This window comes from Rhinolophus sinicus, chromosome 14 (assembly GCF_057876585.1).
Source record: "Rhinolophus sinicus isolate RSI-liver-muscle chromosome 14, RSI-T2T, whole genome shotgun sequence".
Taxonomy (NCBI): domain Eukaryota; kingdom Metazoa; phylum Chordata; class Mammalia; order Chiroptera; family Rhinolophidae; genus Rhinolophus; species Rhinolophus sinicus.
The window spans coordinates 90356456-90380744 of NC_142514.1; positions in this window are offsets into that span (position 1 = coordinate 90356456).

Below are 24289 nucleotides of genomic sequence, written 5' to 3' on the forward strand. Positions count from 1 at the left end.
GGACAATTTTGTTGGCTATAGGACGCTTGGTTTTACAGCTTTTTTTTCCTTCAGTATCCTGAATATGTCAACGCACTGCCTTCTGGCCCCCATGTTTTCTAATAAAAAATCTATTGGCAATCTTATTGGTAATCCCTTGCATGTGATGAGTCATTTCCTTCTTGCAGTTTTCAATATCCTATCTATGTTCTTTGGCTTTTGATAGTTTGATTCTGATATGTCTTGGTGTGGGTCTCTTTGAGTTTTTCTAGCTTGGAGTTCATTAAGCTTCTTAGAAGTTTACTTTCATGTCTTTACCAAATTTGGGGAATTTTCAACCATTATTTCTTCGAATAATCTCTTTGCCTCTCTCTCTTTCTTTCTCTCTCTCTCTCTCTCTCTCTCTCTCTCTCTCTCTCTCTCTCTCTCTGTTTTTATCTTCTTCTGGGATGCCTACAATGTATATATTGGTCCACTTGATCGTGTCCCACAGGTCCTTTAGGTTCTATTCACTTTTCTTCAATCTTTTTGTTGTTGTTTTTCCTCAGACTCAAGAATTTCTATTGTCCTATTTTCAAGGTCACTGATTCTTTCTTCTGCTTGTTCAAATCTGATTTTAAATCACTTCAATGAATTTTTCGTTTTAGTTATACTTTTCAGCTCCAGAATTTCTTTTTTGTTCCTTTATATGTTTTCTATCTCTTCACTGGTATTTCCGTTTTGTTCATACATAATTTTCTTGATTCTGTCTACATCTTCTTTTAGCTTTTTGAACATCTTCAAGAGAGTTATTTTAAAGTATCTGTCTAATAAGTGTGCTATTTGGTCTTTCTCAGGGACAGTTTCTATTGATTTTTTTTTTTTTTTTTTTTTTTTTACTTTGAGTGTGCCATTCTTTCCTGTTTCTTTATATGCCTTGTGATTTTTTTGTTGTTGTTGAAAACTGGACATTTGAATCTTATAATGTGTTAACTCTAGAACTCAGATTATCCCCCTAGCTGATTTTTTTTTTAATTTATTGGGGTGACAATTGTTAGTGAAATTACATAGATTTCAGGTGTACAATTCTGTATTACATCATCTATAAATCCCATTGTGTGTTCACCACCCAGAGTCAGTTCTCCTTCCATCACCATATATTTTATCCCCCTAGCTGATTTTTGTTTTAAAATTATTATTGTACAGTACCTCTGTGCTGGAGATCAACCTGAAGTGTAAACTTAAGGTCTTCTCAGGTGTTTCTGAGTCTGCATCTTTCTCTGGGCATGTTCTGTGCCTGTCTAGATTCCTCTGTATGTGTGGTTGCTTTTGAATGTCCTAGTCCTTAAATGTCTGGCTCCCAAAAGGAGAAAAAAGAAAATATGAAGGGTGAAAAACAGGATCCAAAAACAAATGCCAGTTTTTTAAATCCCTTGGAAGTTGCTTCAGCTGGAGAAGGCAGGGTTTGTAACAGTGGCAATAAAGGTTGCAACAATGCTGACCATGTCTGCCTGCACCTTTGTAATCAGAAGCCACCATCAGTGACCATAGCACAGATCCCCTTTATTTAGAGAATTGGGTTCTTCTTGCCTATCCTGGCTCCTGCAATCTTTGTGCAACCTGCTTCTGGCACTTGTGCACTTGCCACAGGGCTGGTGGGTGTAGAATGCTACTATATGGAGAACTAAAATTGATCAAACTCAATCACAATTTACATTCAAGATGTTGCAAGCCTTTAGTAGATGTCAGAGTTCCAACACAGTTACAGAGATTCTGTCAGTGCAATTGTTGTCTATGAGGGGATACGAATTCCTTGTGTTTCTCTTTGCCATCTTCCTTGACATCCAACCTCAGAGTGCTTATTAATGCAGAGTTTGGATGTCCATGGCTGGAAGGCCAACACTTCCACATTCTAGAAGATTGCCACTGCCCAAATTTTTCTTTTTGGAAAAGAGATCCAAATTAGGTTCTTATTCAAAAACACTTTGTACTATTATAATAAGCTAGTATTTTTCCCATGTTACAGATGAAGAAACTGAGTGCAAGAATCACCAATAATTTACCTGTTGAAGGTTCTATGGCTACTAGGAGTCAGGTTCTATGTATTGTAAAGACTACAATCTCAGCTCTTGTGCTCTGTTGACAGGGGATGGTTTTGTGGGGTCAGCAGGATGCAAGGGACTCTCAGTCACAGCACATCGTGTACATTAGCCTACCTAGGTGCCAAGTTTGTGCTCCTGGGGATTGGGTCTCTGAGGGCAAGTGCCTCACTTTTCTTTAGGCCTGAAGGGGGATCCTATCCTCAAATTCTCATTTTGGGCAATGGTAGGGGCTCCATGTTGTTTCTGGAGAGGAAGATGTAGGTTCTCACTTCAGAAAAACACTGCCCTTGAAGCCAGAGATGGAGGTGAAGGTCTGGTGTCCAGACAAATATCAGGCCTGCCTAACAAGGGTGATACCCATGAGATCTTCACTGCTCCACTGCTCTTCCTCCCAATGCTGTCTTCTCTTTAAACCTTTCTTTGCAGCAAGCCCTCTCAAATATTCCTTACATTATAATTGAAACCCCTTTTCTTCACTCCATTTCTAATTTTCTACCTGTAGGATGCTCTACCTCCTTGCTCCCCATGAGGGTGTGGCTTCCCTTGCAGTCCTCTGTAGCAAGTCCTGCTAATTCTCTCACACTTATTCCTACATTCCATGAGCTCAAAAGGACTATTGGCTATCTTTCCCTTCTTATTGTCCCATTCAGGCTATTATTTACCGTCTTTTAAGCAATTGCTCTCCTCCCTTGAGATACATATTACTCGCATACACCTGCCCTCCTGTGGGCTGCTACCTGCCTCCTTGAATCATTGTCCATGTGGGAATGATTAGTAAAATATAATGTAAAGTAAAATAGAATGAGGTAAAGTAGGGGTCCATGATGGACAACACGGAATACATTACTGGAAATACAAAGGGTCAATACAAATACAAAGTGGAAATACAAAATACAGCCTGTCTTTCTGCTGAGCCAAGATTGCCATGGAAAAGAGTGATCATGTGGAAAAGTTCTTGCAGAATCATCAAAATTCGTCACTAAAATTTTAGTCTATAATCTATATTCCACACCAATCTTAAATACAGATACTCATAACCTCAACGGAATATGAAATACGTTAATAGACATTGAGACTAAGAGATATTGAGCTTATCAAGGGCATTCTATCACCCAGAATTTATTAAGCGCATACATTGTAGAAAATTATCTAAGGAGATTAATGCTGACTGAGTTTTTAGGAACCTTCTGACTCTAATGGGGATCTCTTGGTGGAGGGAGCAGAGTACTTTCACTACTTTCTCCAGAGCACAGAGCCACTCAACAAGACTCCAGTGTACCCAGAACTCTTTCTACTTTGTGATATTTGATACTATATAATAAGAAAAAAATGATAAACATGTACTCACAACCCAAATAAAATTTAAATTGCTTTTTTGTTATATTTGCCAGTCAAATTGTTGATGCTTTGACTATGACATCTTTACCAAGACAGGGTCATGTGACTTTCAGATTTATGTGGGTAACATTTTAAGGCGTAAACCACGTGAGGTTTACGATCTAAAATATGGTGCTCAGCTATATCTTGGATTAAAATAAGCACTCTAGGTCCAATCCAAGAATGCATCTTCACTGCCATATTATTAGCTTTATAGAGCTCCAGAGACAAGTAGATCAGATACAAACAATTATGGATTGGGACAAACACCAGAAAGACAAAGGAATGTGTAGAAACCTCTTCAGTGTATTAGAGAAGAATGTATATTCTTTTTATTTTGGATGGACTGTCTGTATATATTAATTGAATCCATCTGGTCTAACATGTCATTTAAATCCAATGTTTCCTTATTGATTTTCTGCCTGGATGGTCTATCTATTGATGTAAATGGGGTATTAATTAAAGTTCTCTACTCCCATTGTATTGCTGCCAATTTCTCTTTTAGTTCTGTTAATATTTGCGTTATATACTTTGGTGCTCCTATGTTGGGTGCATAAATATTTACAAATGTTATATCCTCTTGTAGGATTGACCCCTTTATGTAATGCCCTTCTTCTTTTTTTTTTAATTTTATTTTATTAAATTTATTGCGGTGACAATTGTTAGTAAAATTACATAGATTTCAGGTGTACAATTCTGTATTACATCATCTATAAATCCCATTGTGTGTTCATCACCCAGAGTCAGTTCTCCTTCCATCACCATATATTCGATCCCCCTTACCCTCATCTCCCACCCCCTGCCCCCCTTACCCTCTGGCAATCACTAAACTATTGTCTGTGTCTATGAGTTTCTGTTTCTCATTTGTTTGTCTTGTTCTTTTGTTGTTTTTGGTTTATATACCACATATCAGTGAAATCACATGGTTCTCTGCTTTTTCTGTCTGACTTGTTTCGCTCAGCATTACTCTCTCAAGATCCATCCATGTTGTCACAAATGTTCCTATATCATCTTTTCTTACTGCCGAATAGTATTCCATAGTGTATATATACCACAACTTCTTTATCCATTCATCTATCGAAGGACATTTTGGTTGTTTCCATGTCTTGGCCACCGTAAACAAAGCTGCAATGAACATTGGAGCACACGTGTCTTTATCTCTAAATGTTTTCAGATTTTTTGGGTAGATACCCAGGAGAGGGATTGCTGGGTCATATGGCAATTCTATTCGTAATTCTTTGAGGAACCTCCACACTGCCTTCCATAACGGCTGCACCAGTCTGCATTCCCACCAACAGTGTATGAGGGTTCCTTTTTCTCCACAGCCTCTCCAACATTTGTTACTATTTGTCTTGTTGATGAGAGCCATTCTGACTGGGGTGAGGTGATATCTCATTGTGGTTTTGATTTGCATTTCTCTGATGATTAGTGATGTTGAACATTTTTTCATATGTCTATTTGCCATTTGTATGTCCTCTTTGGAGAAATGTCTCTTCAAGTCCTCTGCCCATTTTTCAATTGGGTTGTTTGTTTTTTTGTTGTTGAGTTGCATGAGTTCCTTGTATATTCTGGATACTAGCCCCTTATCGGAGGCACTGTTTGCAAAAATCTTCTCCCATTCAGTTGGTGGCCTCTTTATTTTGTCAATGGTTTCTTTTGCTGTGCAGAAGCTTTTAAGTTTCATATAGTCCCATTCGTTTATTTTAGCTTTTACTTCCATTGCCTTTGGAGTCAAGTTCATAAAATGCTCTTTGAACCCAAGGTCCATAAGTTTAGTACCTATGTTTTCTTCTATGCAGTTTATTGTGTCAGGTCTTATGCTTAAGTCTTTGATCCATTTTGAATTAACTTTGGTACATGGTGACAAATAGCAGTCCAGTTTCATTCTTTTGCACGTGGCTATCGAATTCTCCCAGCACCATTTATTGAAGAGGCTGTCTTTGCTCCATTGTATGTTTTTAGCTTCTTTGTCAAAAATTATCTGTCCATATTTATGTGGTTTTATTTTTGGGTTCTCAATTCTATTCCATTGGTCTATGTGTCTGTTTTTCTGCCAATACCATGCTGTTTTGATTATTGTAGCCCTGTAGTACAAGCCAAAGTCAGGAAGTGTGATACCTCCATTATTGTTCTTTTTCCTTAAGATTGCTTTGGCTAATCGGGGTCTTTTGTGGTTCCAAACAAATCTGATTTTTTGTTCTATTTCTTTAAAATATGCCATTGGGATTTTGATGGGGATTGGTAATGCCCTTCTTTATCTTTTATTACAGTCTTTGTTTTAAAGTCTATTTTGTCTGATATAAGTATAGCTACACAAGCTTTCTTTTCATTTTCATTTCTATGGAATACCTTTTTCTGTTCTTTTACTTTCAGTCTGTGTGTGTCCTTAGATTTAAAGTGAGTCTCTTGTAGGTAACATATAGCTGGGTCTCTCTTTTTTTTTTTTTTTAAATCCATTTGGCCATTTTTTGTCTTTTGATTGGAGAATTTAGACCATTTATATTTAAAGCAATTATTGATAAAATTACTGCCATTTTGTTGGTTGATTTCTGGCTGTTTTTATAGTTCCTGTCTGTTTCTTTCTTCTGTTTCTTTGTGATTTGGAGAGTTGTTTTTTTAGTATTATGTTTAAATCCTTTTCTTGTTGTATTTTGTGTATTTATTTTCGATTTTGCTTTAAGGCTATCTGAGGTTCACCTAATACACGCACGCGCGCACACACACACACGATGCCAAAAATATGTATACACATCTTAAGAAAGGAAACAAACTGTATTAAAATTGTAACACTCAATATATACCAATAACAAAAGATGAATACAAGTCATGTTTGACTTCTGCAATTATAAGAGGTGCATTAGCGTGCAGACACTTCTGATTATGGCAAACTACTACTTGAGCATAGATAACATCTCTTAAAATGTGTACACATTTTTTGCACACCCATTGTATATACAGAGGGTGCCAAAAAATGTATACACATTTTAAGAAAGGAAAAAACTGTATTAAAATTATGCTAAAGGAAAGTTTGATATTTAGAGTATTCCATTTTCTTCAGCACGCTTACTTTCTCCATTCCCATATTCCGGTTCAGGCCTCTACTCTCTCCCTTTTTGAGTTTTGGTTGCCACAAAAAAAAAAAAAAAAAAAAAAAAAAAAAAAAAAAAAAAATTATGCTGATGGTAACATAACCACTTGCTCAAAATGGTTACCATCAGCATAGTACACACACACACACACACACACACACACCAGGGTGCCAAAAAATATATACACATTTTAAGAGATGTTATCTATGTATTACTTTTCGAAGTTGAATTGAATTACAGTAGCAATGTGTAGTACGATGTTTGCTCAAAAGATGGTGTTAATCAAATGAATGCTAACGTCATTCATTTTATTACAATTTTAATAAATTTTTTTCCTTTCTTAGAATGTGTATACACTTTTTTGGTGAATATATATATATATCAGTCTATTTTCAGTTGATAGCATCTTAAGTTTGAACGTGTTCTAAAAACTTCATTTTTACTCCTCTACTCCACATGTTCTGTTTTTGATGTCACATTTTGGGTGTTTTCTTTTGTGTATCTCTTAAGTAATTATTATAGTTATAGTTAATCTTACTGCTTTTGTCTTTTAACCTTCAAATTGGCTTTATATGTGGTTAACCCACATATATATTATTATTATTATTATTATTATTATTATTATATATTTGCTTTTATCAGTGAGGTTTTTACTTTCATATATTTTCTTGTTACTAGTTATTACCTTTTCTTTTCAGCTTAAGTCCTTTTAACATTTCTTGTCAGACCAGTTTAATGATGATGGATTCTTTTAACATTTGCTTGTCTGGAAAACTATCTGCTTCAATTCTGAATGATAATCTTGCCAAGCAGAGTGTTCTTGATTGGAAGTTTTTTTCCTTTCCGCACTTTGTCTATATTCTGGCCTGAAAATGTTCTGCTGAAAAATCAGCTGATAGTCTTATGCAGGTTCCCTTGTATATAACTAGTTGTTTTTCTCTTGCTGCCTCTAAGATTGTCTTTTTATCATTAACTTTTGACATTTTAATTACAATTTGTCTCTGTGTGGATTTCTTTGGGTTCATCTTGTTTGGAACTCTGCTTCCTGGAGCTGGATGTCTATTTCCTTCCCTAGGTTAGGGAAGTTTTCAGTCATTATTTCTTCAAATAAGTTTTCTACCTCTTCTCCGGAAATCCCTATAATGTAGATGTTATACATTGATGTTTTCCCATAGGTCCCTTAAGCTAACTTTAATTTTTAAAAATCTTTTTATTTTTGCTTCTCTGTTTGCGTGATCTCCACTGCCCTGTCTTTCAGGTTACTGATCCATTCTTCTACTTCATCTGGTCTGATGTTGAACCCCTCTAGTGTATTGTTCAGTTCAGCTATTGTACTCTTTCATTCTGTAACTTATGTTTGGTGCTTTCTTATATTTTCTATCTTTTTGTTAAAGTTCTCACTATGTTCATCCATTCTTCTGAGTTCAGTGAGCATCTTAACGACTACTTTGAAGTCTTTATCAGTCAGATTACTGAGGTTTTTACCTTGTTCTTTCACATGGAACACATTCCATTCATCTTTACATAGCAGTATACAACCAGCCTGTTGAGTCACGATGAGAGCACACCGCTGAAATGGGGCAAGGATGATGATCGTTGAAGAAGAGAGATTCATTGCCTGTATGAGTACATGAGGTTCATCTTTAGGGATTATTTGCTGACTTACTGTCACTAAAATTCCTGCTTTGGAGGTGGAAACTCTCACTTCCTCGTTGCCTAGGAGAGAGGATAAAACATATTGCAGAGTAGCAGCAGCTTATAAATCGGATTCATAATTATGTGTCAATAAAAAGGAAAGACTACTTTGTGTTTGTATTCAGATTGACAGGCTGCTAAAATGTTCCCTCCATCAGGGTGATACTAGAGCCAAGTTTGCAAAATCAGAAGTGATTAGGTCAGGTCAGTGTAGGAGAGTTGAGAACCAAAAATGCCTAATCAATCTTATATTTGATCATAAACCAGAAAGGCTAAATTCTTACTCTTGTCTAAGCTAATCAGGGCTGAGGGAGAAAAGGAAGAAACTCTGGCCACCTTCCTGGAACAAGTCCAACAAACAAAGGTCAGATCTAGGCACCAGGGTGTACTTAGAGATCCTGGAGTGAGCCAAGCAAGCTCCACCCTCGTGAAGTTCACCTCCTGACACTGGTATTGGGGTGAGAGATTTCCCAGCTATTAAAAAAAAAATGTATTAATAAAAAAAGCTGAGGTATACTTAGAGCAACAGATCAGGACATAATGACCATTGAAAAGATAGTTTATTACTCACAGTTCCCATGAGGAGAGGGCATGCTATGCAATGGAGGGCCACATGAAGAAGTGCCAGTGTTGGTCAGGGGCAGGAGAGGGAGGAACTGTTGGCAAGAGCCTTTATTGTGGTTTATGTGGGAAAGAATGGGCGAGACAAGTCCCAGAATGGATGGCCCCAATCCAGTGACCCCTCCAGGTTTTCAGGGATTGGAGATGCCCTCACTTTAGCTCCAGTTATGACAGCATTGTTCACTTAGTGGCTGAAGGCCCCTGTGAAGGAAATGACATGAGTGCAGTTTTCTGCCATCTTGCTAGACACAGAGACCCCGGAGGAAGGAGAAATTAAGTCTGTATGATAAAGTGTCTTTGCTCCCTGGTCTGCAAAGTGAGACATTGTTAGAACTCCATAGGGTGTGTCTTCAGAGGTTTTAGGGGAATCCTGATTAGTTGGAAGGAGAAAAGACAGAAGTGGGGTTAGGACTGAGGCAAAGCCCCTCTGGGAGGCACAATAAAAATGTTTCCCCTCCTGGCAGAGGCCCACAAAGATCAAACAAGGGAGAAACGCAAAATTGTACGCATACACCTTTGAACCCTTCTTCCTCCCCTCTCTTCCTCCCACCTCACACCGTCTTGTTAGATCATTTCCTGGCTCCTGGGATCTACTTTGTGCAGAACTTCTGTGATAAGAAAATAAAATAAGAAAACTATAGAATCCAGAAACGATAAATTTATGGATCAAATAAAGAGCTAAGAAGAGATGAAGGAAGGAGCAAGAGGAGACATGTAGTCTTGGCATCAGACATGTGAGGGTGTCAGAAGTAGGGTCTTGGGGAGCTGTGGTGGAAACTGTGAGGGATGAGGGGGAAAAGAGAGAGATGAAGAAATACAACATTTTATAGATGTCTTACTGTGTCTTATGAAAAAAATGTTTCTTCTTTAAAGTTCCTTCAAGAGACTAAATACAGATTTGGACTATTTTCAACCTTACTTTTATATCAAGCTATTTCTTGGAAGGTGACACCATGCAAGGACTGGGCCATATTGAAGTCCCATGTTTATATGGGTTACATTGTTTTGAGCTATGTGTTTTCATAAATTATAGTCAGTGATGATTTTGTTACTATCCTAGTTTTATAAAAAAGCAGAAAAATTAGTTTTGGCTTCTATATTTTATAAGAGAGAGCAGTCTAATGATGACTCCTAAGGACAGTGGATGCTCTGACTTCATTTTCCTTCCCAACCGTGCAAGCCCAGACCTTCCTATTCGAATCTCAAGTTCAAAGTTAAATCAGGGCTTCCCCCTCCCCACCGGAAACATCTACATAATGCCAGACAAACTGGAGGAAAATTAAACAGTGAACAGCCAGCCAGCCTTTGGTCTAAAGATTGTAGAATGACCAAAAGGGATAGTTTGGCTCATTTTCTCTGCTTTATTTCACTACTATCTTTTCACTCAATTGTCTTCACTGAGCGACTGTTTCAAGTTTAAAAGAGAGCACACAGTCCTTGCGACGTTTCTCAGCCAGAAAGATTTGGGCTTCTTTGTTTTGAATAGCAATATTGTCCTGCCAGATGTAACTTACTTCTGTCAAATGGGACGGCTAATTGATGCATTCAGGACAGGAGGCCTGTGCAGGAGACAGTGTAAATGAAAAGGAAAATATGCTGCGTGTCTAAATAGATAAACCAGCAGGGAAGCCACTCTCCGGCACCTCTGATGGAAAACTTCTGTTGAAAAGAGACACCCCACCCCTCACAGCAGTTTAAAGCCAAAAGAGTAGCTGCTACTTTTTATGTTTAACTCTGGAATGATCAATTACAGCCTTCAGATCTCATCCCCCAAAGCCCTGGTCTGAGCCTGCTGACTCAGGAGAGTCAGACAACACTCCCTCCTGGGATAGCAACACGTCTCCCTAATTGGTTTGAAAAATTGCGGCTGGATTCCAACAGCTGCTGCTCTCAGGCCGGGTCCGGAGCTGAGAGGGATGGGAACAGAGGATGACAGCTCAACCTCTCGCCTTCCAATCTCCTCCAGTTACATCCATGCACCATCTTTCTTTTCCTTCCCCTTTAAGTTTGTTTCTGGGACCCCCTACCCCAAACTTTCTTTAAAGCCTGGTCACATGACTTAACGTCTTCTCCATCGGTGATGACATTTCTGGAGGCAGCAGTTCCTGCCTGATCCTGCTGGGCCTGGCAAGTCATTAGTGGGATGATTTCTCTTCCTGCACCTCTGCCCCCAGGCCCCAAGAGGCAGCCCTGTTCTATTTTTACCTTTGATTTAATGCTTGCCATCTTGTTGTCTCTGTAGCATTTGTCCTGCTCTTTAACTGTTCCATTTCCTACTTGAGAGTTCCTTAAGTAGGCTGACGGCACTGCTTGTCTCTCCACACATCATGGGGAAGCAGGGCCACTGGGACACTTGTGGGGTGGGAGCAGCTTCCTGACTCCAGCTTGGAGGAGTACGAGCTCTGCTTGCTTTAGCCTCGGTTTCAGCATCTATAAGTGACGAGGGTTGGATTACATCAATTCGTTTTGAAATCCGTGTTTCTCCTTTGAGCAGATAAAAGTTGTGTTTGGATGAAAAGCAGCAGGAAACACATCCTACTGAGCCCTGCCCACTCAGTTCAAGACCTTCATTCCCCAGCCTGGGGCTCCCACATCGCAGCTCGGAAATCACCGGACTGGATGCTCCCCAAGGTCCCTGTAAGCTCTAACAGTCTGGATCTCGTGACTGGAGTCTTTAAATGGGCCTAGGAGAGGAATGAGCATCTGCAGCAGGGCAGCCTGTCCCTCCAGGTTGTGCCTCAGGCAGATGGCTGGGGGACAAGATAGAAACAAACGTTATTCTTACCAATGGCAACTGCTCATGCATGGTGGCCCTGTAACCTCACTTTACCTAAAAGCAAGTGGGGTGAGACAATAGGCTGTTTCCAATTGCCCCCAGCCCAGCTTGCGAGATGAGGTTAAAGAGATTAGGCATTTTGTGATTTTGCATTTTTTTCCAGTGCCATGGAAAGTTATTGAAAGATTTAAGTACACGCTCAGCATGATCTGATGGACTCACTTAGAAGATTTGCATGTTTAAAAGACTCTAATTTTAGATTGGAGAGTGGATTGAGAAGATAAGCCTAGAGGCAGGGAAAACTGCCAAGTTCATTCACTGTCTGATTGAGAGATGATGGGATACCCAATAGAACAGAAATCTTATGTCCACGCAAAAACTTGTACAGGGATGTGCACAGCAGCACTATTCATAGTAGCCAGAAAGTAGAAAGAACTCTAATGCCCATCAACTGGTAAACGGATATGCAAAATGTGGGATAGCCGTACAGTGGAATATTATTCGGCCATGAAAATGAGTGAAGTACTGATAGTGATACGTGCTACACGATGGATGAACTTTGGAAGAATTATGCTGAGTGACAGAAGCCAGTCACAAAAGGTCATGTATTATTATATGACTCCATTATACGAAATGCCCAGAATAGGGAAATCTACAGAGACATCAAGTAGATTAGGGAGGAGGAATGGGGCAAGGAGGGGGAATGGGGAGTGACAGCTAATGGTGTGGACAAAAAAGGGCTCTGTAATAAATCTAACACAAAGTCACCTCACAGGGTGATCCGACCATAAATTCCTAACTGGGCAGGTCACGGTGGGTAGTCGTGCCCCAGGACAATAAGAAGTTTATCTTAAGCAAGCCCTGTCCATTATTTTTGTGCATCTGGGCTAACACACACTTGAAATGTCTACTTTTCAGACCCCTGGGAACTGTAACTGCCCTCAAAGAGCACATGACTCTGTGAATGATCCTATAACCCAGGCTTAGAGATTTCCTTGCCTTGCTGTCTTCCAGTTCGTGTAATCTTCCCTGCATTCCTTCCTTAATTCCACATGTATAAAAGAAAGTGATAACTCTTATTCTGGGAAGCATTTTTTCACAGTCTGTTGAGATCTTGCATCCTTTGTTTGACTTAAATAAAGTCTAACAAACTCTTATAAAATTTTTCTACAGGTTTAGACATTCTTGTGTTGACAATGGCTATGGGACTTTTTTGGGGGTGATGGAAATGTTCTGGAATTAGATAGTAGTGATGATTGTACAACCTTGTGAATATGCTAAAAACTAATGAATTGCATACTTTAGAAGGATGAATATTTTGGTATGAGAATTAAGTCTCACTTTTTTAAAAAGAGAGAGAGATGGTGGGAGCTGGAACAAAGATGGTAAGGGGGACGGAGCAGGTTCTAGAACTTTTGAAGAAAAGGAATAGAGCTTAATGATAGTAGAGTGCATGTGTGAGAGAGAGGGATGGAGGCCGGTTCTCAGTCCCCCAGAGAAGCTTTGCCTGCATGGGTAGGAGCACCGTTGAGCAAAGTAGACATAGAGGATGAAAAGCCACTGAGGGGAAGCTGTGGGGTGGGAGTGGGTGCATGTGCAGGGAAGGCCCACCAGACATGCCACTTCAGGAGGACTGCCACGTGGGAGTGGGCAGTGGGCAGAGGCAGTAGTCTGTCCTCAGATGTAGATGTGGGTTCTGTTAGCAGGTGAGTGGAACTGAAGTCAAAGAATCATGGAACTCACCCAGACCACCACCTTGTTTGCTCATTTGTGTCTTGGGCAAGCGGCTCCTTCCTTCCAGAGTACCTTCCCCAGTCTTTATTCTGATGCTATCTCCTCTAGCAAGAGTGCCCTAAACCACACCTTCCCCACCCCTCCCACCCCAGGCTGGGTCCTGTGCTCACCCTTATCTTTGCTATGACTACCTGGTATTGAAAATGAGTGGCTTTCATTCTGTATCACTCACTAGGACAGGATTCTTTTTTGTTTTCTTTTCTTTTCTAAACTTTGTATCTAAAGTCAAGTTCCTAGTACACGGCAAGTGTGTAACATATGGTTATTGAACTGGATTAAAATTTTATTTAGAGTTGATTCATCCTCCTAATTATTTGGAATTGCTTTCCCCACCTCTGATCCCATTTTTAAGCTACAGTGGCCAAAACCTCATGTGGTATTCGAAGTTCGGGCCTACAGTGTGAGGCAGCGTATGGGAGAAACAACACAGGAGGTGAATTTAACTGGTCTGGTTTCCAGTTGGTTCTGCCACGAGCTCAGAGTCTCTTGTTAGCTAGGTTATTTTATACATCTCCTATGACTTAGTTACTCATCTATAAAATAAGGCCTGTGACTTAGGTGTTCTCTGAGACAGCACTGTCTGGTAGAACTTCCTGTGGTGACAGAAGTGTTCCATGGCTGTGCAGTTCAATATGGCGGTCACTGGCCACATGCAGTGACTGAGATCTTGAAATGTGGCTAGTGTGACAGTGCTAGAAGCTCAGCTCTAAGATCCCTTCCTCCTTTATGATGTCCCTTTCTTTATGTTTCTCTATACATTCTTTCCTCTAGTCTGTAGCTTTCAAGTTTTTATGTATGAAAATAGAAAACTCAAAGATCTTTTATTAGGTTTTGTTTGGCAAAATGTCAACATGTTTATAACATAATTAATGATAAAGAAAACTTTTTAGATAATTATTTTGGAGAACTGAGGAAAAAACAAAAGGCTGTCCTAGCCGCAGAGTGTAGGGAGATGAGTCCTGGGTCCTGTGGGCCTGGGCAGGGCCGTGAGCAAACAAGACTTGCCTATAACCCCAACTATCCAAGGTGCCATGCAAACAGCCCCTACTGCACCTCTACTTCTTCCTGGCTGGGGGAGAGGGGGTGTCCAAGCATCTGGAGTCTGCTGCATCAGCCCAACATTGAGGAAATGCCCGTTTGGAACTCAGTCTCACTGCCATCCATGGACCTGTGCCCCCAGGACATGTAAAGGTGGGCCCACTCATGCACAGAAATGCTACTGTAGGGGTGGTTCTCAAGTGGGGGCAATTTTGCCCGCCAGGGGACATTTGGCAATGTCTAGAGATACTTTTTGGTTGTCACAAACTGGGGTAAGGGCTGCTATTAGCACCTAGTGGGCAGAGTCCGGGGATGCTGCTACACACCCTACAATGTACAAAGAATTATCCAGCTGCCCCAAGTATCAATCATGCTGAGACTGACAAATTTGATTTATAGCAATGTTTCCTCTAGAAATGCAAAGCTCTATCACTGCATACTCCTGGATTCCTGAAGCAGAAGTTAATTTTGAATAAATAAAATGGCTGAACTTCAGGATAATTTCATCATTTATTTTCTTTATTCATTAGAAAAAAACCAGCGGTTGTTATAGTTTCCGGCTATTTACATCACTTCAATTTTATCTGAGTTGGGTAGAGACCAAATGACATTACACAATTAAGTGAAAAAAGATCAGTCATACAATTTTTATTATATTGATTAATCAAAATAATTTTATGTAAAAGTGATATTTTATCTCTTTGTTCATTGATAATTGTGGTTTTCTTTTCCTACTGGTATCTATATGCGTATATTTGTATATTTTTCCAATGGGCTATAATTTATAATTCCATCTTGGCTCTAAAAATGTCATTATTTATAACTGTAGTTAAATAATATTTACCAGACAATATTTATCAAGTATTTAATACTTTCATCCAAGAATTTTGCATATATTAATAATCCATGAGCAGTCTTACAAGGCAACATTATTCCTGTCTCATAGTGACGGAAAACAAGACAGAATGAGGCAGGCATAAGTGGTTTCCTCAAAGCTATAAGAAGGATCAAGTTCCAAATATGCAAATATTTCTATCCCTTAGGTCTTCGTATACAAAATAACTTAGAAAGTAATTACTTTTTAGTTGAAACAGCTAAACTTTTCATTTGCTCTGTTTTAAAACGAACTTTTATTGAGGTATAATTTACATACATTAAAATTGAAATATATAGTTTGATGAGTGTTAAAAAATAAAATTCAACTGAGTAAATTTAAAGATCTTATTGGCTTTATTTAGGAATTCATGAATCAGGCAACATCCAGTGTAGCAGATAAAAAGGAGCTCAGAGGAGCTGTACAAAATGAGAAACTTTATAGGCAGAAGGGAGCGGGAACAAGGGAGTTATACCAGGCAGAAACTCTGCTGGGTTATTGCAAGGTTACTATCCTTCAGGGTCTGTCAGGCAGCTTACCTAACCAGTGCTGACCAGGAGATCCCTGATTGACTGGTTTAAGATTCCATTTCTGGGAGAGCCGAAACTAATTCAGTCTCAATCTGGTGATGTGGAGTTTAGTATAAGTGACTCCATTTGGGTCTGTTGTCTTATTTTTAACATGAGTTATGACTCCAGTTGTTTTAAAAGATTTTAGAGCATGGTTTATTAAGTGTACTCTATAGATAGATCTAAGAGGCCCAGTTTTGTTGACTATATAGCATCTTAGTACATGAAAAGGTTAGTTAGTAGGTGTTCTCACACCTCAATAATAACTCACTAATTTTGTCAAATTGGGAAAAAGTCCAATGTGACTTAAAAGGAAAAATTTTAAGTTTAGAATATTTGCTAGAGAAATGTACATTGTTACTCCTTAGGAATTAGGGTAGCCTGCTATGAAATCACCGTGTGGCCTCAGCAACTCACTTCACCTCAGTCTGAATCTCAGTCGAGATAGACAAGGGGATTAGATTAAAAGATCTCTTGGTTCCATTTCAGTTCAATAGTTCTGACTTTCAGCTGGTGCTTTCAGAACACCAATTCAGCCCTTTCTCTCTGGGAATTCTCGTCCCACACTCTCCTGGTTTTCCTCCTCCTCTTGCTTTCTTGGTCTCCATGCCAGACCCTCTCTTTTTTTTTAAATTAGTTTCAGGTACCCAGCCTCTTAAATGTTGGAATTCCTCAGGCAACAACGCCTTTCACCTTTGCTGCTGGCACCACCCACTCTTCATGGTTGTAGCAGCCACCTGCCTGCTGATAATGTCCACATCTGTGTGTCTCCATCCACACTGCTCTGCTCCCGGCCTTCTGGGAGCATATCAGATGGCGACTGGATACTGTTCGTGGATGTCCACAGGCACGTCCAACTTATCGTGTCCAACAGACTCTGCTCCTTCTCCCTCCAACCCCCGATGCTGCTTCTTTTCCTATTTTCCTTATTTAAGTGAAAGGCAGCAACACTTATTTAAATCTCAAAGTAACTCTGAGAAGTGTTATTTTTCCATTATATAGAATCTGTATACTGGAGGTAAAAAAACTGAAGCTTAGAGAGGGTAAGGAACATGTCTAAGGCTACATTGCCAATGAGCAGTGGTTTGGATTTAAACTCAAGCATCTCAGACTCCAAGGCTGTAGCTGTCACCCACCACCCTGCATCACTCTTTTGCAGAAGCCAGAAACCTGGCAGTTATCTTCACTTCCTCCCTCACCACTCATGTGCAACCCAATCCAACCGGATGTGGACTCAAGTGGCATGCAGTTCAGCTTCCCCTCAAATCTCTGCCCCTGGCTTACTTCATTCTCCTTCCCCTCACCTGGAGACAGCCATCTTCTAGCCCAGCTCCACTCTTCCTCTCTTCAAACCAAGCTTTACATTTAGAAAAAGTCCACAGATCATATCGCCCTCTTGTTAAAAACCCTTCAGTGGCAATGCATCACTCTGGGGACAAGAGCAAGCTTTCCCACTTAGTAACAAGCCTCTATCTGCTTGTCTAGTGTTACAGTTGGTCTTCATTACTTGCAGATCCCTTATCTGTGAATTTACAGACTTGCTAACATTAGTTTGTAACCCCCAAATCAATACTCTTGGTGCTTTTGCAGTTATTCACAGACATGTGCAGAGAGGGGGGAAAATTGACTCATCCAATGAGAACAATCCAACAAGGTCACGCTCTGCTATCATTTCAGCTCACACTGTAAACATGTGTTCTTTTCATGGTCTACTTAGTGCCACATTTTTCATATTTGTGTACTTTGTGTTGGTGGCTTCACTGTTTAAAATGGCCCCCAAACATAGTGCTGAAGTGCTGCCTAGCGTTCCTAAATGTAAGAAGGCTGTGACGTGCCTTATGGAGAACAGACGCGTGTTCAATGAGCTTCATTCAGCTTGTCTCACATCAGCTACACGCAGGGGTGTCCAAACTTTTTTCAACGTTTTTTACCAAGGGCCATATGCGGTAAAATACACAAACAGCCAGGCCACTCACTCAAGGTGAAGTATGTATTGCCTCACCTGGTTTATTTAAGTAAACTAAATATATTTTGGGAATTTGCTGCGGGCCAATAAAAAATGGATTGCGGGCCACAGTTAGCCCGCGGGCCGCAGTTTGGACACCTCTGAGCTACAGTACTGTTGGTTGTGATTCAGTGTTAATGAACAATATAGTACATCTGGGAAAAGGAAGAGGAAATTCACTCATCTGTAGATGAAGCCACTCCAGAAAGCGCTAAAGTAACATCTACTGTCGTCACCCCTTATCCGAAGTTTCGCTTTCTGCTGTTTCCACCAATTCTGCTGCAACCAAGGTCCAAAAACATTAAATTTCCAGATATAAACAATTCACAAGTGGTAAATCATGGGCTGCTGTGAGTAGCGTGATAAAATTTCTCGCCGTTCTGCTTTATCCCTCCCAGGATATGATTCATCCTTTTGTCCAGCATCTCCACGCTGTAGACACTCTCTGCCTGTTAGTCACTTAAGAGCCAGCTCAGTTATCAGGTCGCCTGTCATGGTAACACAGTGCTTATGTTCATGTGATACTTATTTTACTTGCTAATGGCCCCAAAGCACAAGCGTAGTGATGCTTAATAAGGAAAGAAAAAAAAAATCACATGCTGAGGTTGCTAAGATCTACAGTAAGAACTAATCTTCTATCTGTGAAATTGTAAAGAAGGGAAAAGAAATTCATGCTAATTTTTTTGTTCCACCTCAAACTGCAAAAGTCATGGCCACGTTGTATGGTAAGTGCTTAGTTAAGATGGAAGAAGCATTAAATTTGTGGGTGGAAGACTTGAATGGAAAACGCGTTCCGGTTGATAGCAACGTGTTGTTCCAGAAAGCATTTAGCCTGTATGAAGACTTTAGCAAGGGATCCCCTGAAACACGTGAACACACTCACATATGTTTTATCACAGTGTATTTTTATAATTGTTTTATTTTATTATTAGCTATTGTTATTAACCTCTTACTGTGTCTAATTTATAAATTAAACCTCATCATAGCTATGTATGTGTAGGAAAAAACAGTATATATAGGGTTCAGTATTACCTGCTGTTGCAGGCATCCACTGGGGTCTTGGAACCTATTCCCTGTGTGTAAGCAGGAACTACTGCATAGCGTGTGATGAAGCTATGGAAAAAACGGAAAAATGGCTAAATTTGTGGATTCATGAAATGACAACTGATTTGAAAAAGCATAATGAGCAGTGTTATTGTGAGGAAAGCCAAAGAAATTTATGGCCAGGAAAATATTAAACCCTTCTCCACTAGTGCTGGCTGGCTCACACATTTCAAAAGGTGATATGGTGTGAAAAGCTTTAAACTTGCAGGTGAGGCAGCCTCTTCAAATTTGGCAACTGTGGAAGAATTTTTAAAACACCTGCTGGGTGTCATACAGGAAATGGTTATGTGGAAGAGCAGGTGTTCAATGCTGATTGGGACTGCCTTCTTTTACAAAGATGTTGGCAAATGAACCTATATCACACCAACAGGGTTTTGACAAACATGTTGTGACCAGAGGCTCCCAGGAACCTCAGCCTAAGGAGGAATATTTTGGTGTTCACTAATTCAGTATTGGCAATAAGTTCATAGAACATAACTACTATGATAATGAGAAATGACTGTACTTCCCATTATTTCTGCCACGTGGGCTCCAGTCCCACTGAATTATTTATTGTTGCCTGGGGTGCTGTCTCCTCTCCAACTAGTCACCTAGATTCATCCTTAAACCTCAACCCCTGTTATTCCCAGGAAGTCTTACTGGACCCCATCCTTAGAGTGACTGAGATACTCCTCTTCTATGCTTGGTAACACACCATGCATACACCTCTATCTCAGCAGTGTAATCGTTCATATACTTGTCTCACTCCCCCACCAGTCTCTATGCTGCTTGAGGGAAAAGCCCATTATGTGAATGTGAATATATTATATTTATTGTTTTATATTATATATACACACACATACATATGGGGGTGGCAAAAATCCAACACTCCAAGGTATTTCTTACATTGCATTTTTATTTTTTAAATTAACATACAGTACCATACCACATTTGATTGATTCTAAGTTTATATGTTCTGGTTACTTAGCACAAAGCCTGACCCATGGATAAGATTAGTAAATAATTTGTTGGAAAAAGAGTATAAAGCTTATTCATTCTATCTAAGTGAAGTTCCCTGGGTCATACATTTTTAATAAATAGATAAAATAATTTTAGATTAACACATTAAATTAATACCTTGTTTTAAATAATTCCTCTGCTCCTTTTTAATTTGAGCTATACATAATAAAATTTTGCTGAAGCAAAATGAACTTTAGCTTAATCCAAATGAAATAATTAGAAACTTGGAACAAGTGGTCTGAATTAAGGAGTTTTTACTGTGCTCAGTATAATTCTAGAATTTTAGAACCAAAGAGACCTTAATTTACACATGTGTTATTATAATTAGGCTCTTCCAGGTTAGCTAAGGAGATACGAGGGACGGAAAAAGCAGGAACATCTCTCACCAGGCTGTATGGGGCCTGAAAGGAAGGTCATTCATTTGAGGACAGCTTTGGGTCCGACCATCTCGCAGCAGCTCTGTGATCCAGCAACCAGCTCTGTCTCCTCCAGACCAGATGTTTGCTACTCCTGGACCTGGAGCTGCTGTTATGGAGACTGCAGACAAGAGTTGGACGTGCTTTGTCCTGACTCACCACTTCTATCACTCCTATGCTCCTGCCCAGACTAACAAGTGCTGACAGTCTCTACAGGTCTCAAATTCAAATCTCCACAAAGAAAGGATCTGACGGTTTCAGATAGTTACTTTCCTTCCTGCTGGGCAGAGATCTCATACCAGGCCTCCTCGTAAGACAGAGGCCACCCTATAAATTAGCTGCCCTTGGGGCCAGCACCTCCTCCTTGGGCCAGGAAGGTGAGAAAGCACAGCCACTTTCTCAGACAGCCTATGGGTGTGGGATACACTCAAGTCACACCACTGGGAGCTTCTCTCTGATTCAATAGAGACAGACACTAAAGCCTAGACAGTTAGGTGGATCATTTGAAGGAGGGTCCTTTCAAAGCCCATTATGATCTAGGTTTCCAAAGTACATCGTCTCCCCAGTTTTGAGAAGATTTGCCTATTTAGCTGTTTCTTTTGACCTACTCTAAATGTTTGGGCTAAGCCTGCAAGGATTAACAGACTCTTATCTTTATGGAATGTCTAAACAGATTGCCACTGTGTCTTTTGTCAGAATGCTGGTGGTTGAAACTGAAGGATGTCTGATATACCTGGAACATGGAATCAGTGGGCCCACAGCATTGTTTATTTTTAATTTGTTTTTCTTAATCTAAATAAATGAATTTCCACTTTAAAAATAAATATGGAACACTACTAGGGAAACTGGTATTGTTACCCGTTCTTGGGTTCCCCAGGATGGAAATCGAGAGGAAACCCCAGAAAAATTTCCTGACAGATCTTACTAGGCTTATTCTCGGGCACAAGGGAGGCAGCACAGAGGAAAGGAGGGTCCTCCGAACTGGCAGGGGGCTGGCTCTGCTTGGCTGCTTTTGTAGGCTGGGGACAAGCGGGCTTGCAAAAAGGCGGGCTTTTTGAAGTGGGGGGCTTTTTGAAGTGGGGGGCTTTCTGAAAAAGGCGGCTGCCTACGTTGCCTGGGGCCATGTTCGCATCTGCCCTGTGGGGGAAAGATGGCGGACTGCTCGTTATCGCCAAGGTTGGAAGGTCATATACATTGATCAACTGGAACAGTGGTTTCGACATCTGTGTGGAAGCAAGCGGTTAGAAGGGCAATAATAATCAGCTACTTCTGCATTTTTGTGTAGGGGGGTGATGGGGTGATGGTCAGCTTATCCAGCATTCTTCCTTCCGCCCCAGGCCCAAGTCCCTATGCTGTCTCAGTATGAAGCTCACCTGAGGTTGCTGTTACTTCGAAGCTGTTAGTATTGTTTTGTTTTAGAAGTTTGAAGCAAGGCACTATGGAAAGTAACAGTATTTGTTCAATCACTATTTTTGAGGACCAACTATGTGCCAGACATTGTACTAAGTTTGGGAATATGGCAGTTAACATGACGGACATGTTCCCTGCTTCCTGGAACTTAAATAGTATATATTCAGTCAACATGTTATTGTGTTTTTTTCTTAGAACAATGAAGAGTAGGGGAAAGGGGTGGAGTGAGGGTCAAAAGTAAGTCCTAGAGTCCTACATTAATGTTTTCTAATTTAAGTATAAGTGAAAGGACTTAAGCAACTAAATTAGCACTTTGAAAATTAAAAATGGCAATTTAACTCCAACTTTAAGCAAGCTGTGATTCAGAATAATTCCATGATGATAATTTTACTAGTTAATGGTCTTGTTGTCCATTAAGTTTCCTTCCTTTTCTTTCTCTCCTGCTCTCATTTCCTCTGACTAAAGGAATAAAAAACCCTCAACTATAAATAATTAGCAGTAGACATTTTAATTATCAGATTGATTTTAGACTTTCATAAACCTAGCGATGTATGATGACACCTCAGGCCCTACAGCCCTGAGTAGTTACCAGTTTCCATCACAAGACTCATTATTGCCTCAGCCAGCATCCACCTGAGTTCCTCAGCCCCAGGCCAGTGTGAAAGAGCCTGTCCTACTTCCAGTTCTAATTTACTTTTTCTGCAGCAAATTCATCACTGCTCACAAAGCAGTTCCTTTAAAAGAGTTCCATTAAAACCTCCAAAGTCCATGAATAGGACACTCTTCCCTGTTGTTACTCTCAGCACCAGAGAGGGCACCCTGTTGGCAGCAGTCTCAGCAGTGCACTTGTGGAAATCATGTCAAATATAATTTGACATTTACTGCTCATCCCTCAAACTGGAAATGGTCTAGACTCCTTGGGTGGGGGGAATCCTGTTACACAGAGCACTGAACCTCAGATCAGGTCCAACAGATGATAACCTCATCATTTCCACACCAAGGGACACTGAGCCCAAAAGTCAATCCTTGGCATATGCCTGAACAGTTTCCACTCATATTCAATATCACTTTATTTACAACGGACATGGATTTATCCCTTTGAGCTATCACCTGCTCAAATCTGCTTCTGTATTTGACAGTTTGTGTACTCTGCTTCCACAGCGAAAGTGTCTCCCCATCCTTGACCCCCTGACTATTTCTCTGTGTAATTAGTAGACATGCCCCCCGCCCCCATTCTCACTCCCATCCTAATTGCTTCCAACTTAGTAGTGTAATCCGCAACAGCCCAGGTAAGCATCCAGGTAATTGAACCACAGGGCAGTTTCACTGGGGGAAAAATCCAGACAGCTACCCCCTGTACCCCCAAGCAATGAGCTAGTGGTCAGACTCACCTGGAAGCCACTCTTATATTCAATTGCCCAATGGCCATTTCAATCTTGGACACTGACTGACTCATGGTAGAGTGCTGTATCTGGGCAGCTTCATGCCTGCCCTGGGAAAGGGTTGTTGCAATCAGTCACAGGATAACAAGTTTAACATTTATTATGAAAGAAATTAAAATATTTGCCATACTAGTGAATTTTGTAAGACTCAAATAGATTGTCCAAAACATATATTTTACTTTAATTGTGGTAATCTATCCTCATATTTAAAAAAAATAGTGTAATGGAATATGATGTATAACATGGTGACTATAGTTAATACTGTATTCCATATTTGAAAGTTCCTAAGGGTAAATTTTAAAAGTTTCATCACAAGAAAAAAAAATTTTTTATAACTATGCATGGTGACAAATTTTAACTAGACTTATTGTGGGGATCACTACACAATATATTCAAATATTATGTTGTACACCTAAAATGAATATAATGTTATATATCAATTATACCACAATAAAAATAATAATGTTAATTATTATTAAAGTTTGGTAAGTGATTCTACAGCTTACTGATACATGAAAACAAACATTTAACAACTTAAAGCCCTCATTTGGTAGCTATTTCAAGTCAGTCAGGTATTGAAAAAAGAAACAACAGGCCCAAGTGGAGTCACTTTCCCCAAAGACAACAAACCAAGATTTAACTGCAGGGTCAGCCCCTCCCAGTTATGTGACCTTAAACCAATCAGTCTGGAAATCCCTGATCAACACTAGTGAGGTCATCTGTCTGGTAAAACCCCCTGCCACCCTTCCCTTCAAGAAATGTGCCCTTGCCTAAAATAATTGTTTCTTTTCTTTTGCTAATAACTTTCTTGTCATACCAGTTTCAGCCTATAAAAAACTTCCACTTTGTATAATTTCTCAGAGCTCTTCTCTGTTTATTAGATGAGATGCTATCCAATTCATGAATTGTTCAACAAAGCCAATTATATCTTGAAATTTATTTGGTTGAATTTTTGTCATTCACAGATTTGATGGCAGTGGTGGGACCCAAGTAGACTCCTGGGCAATGAGAAACACAGAC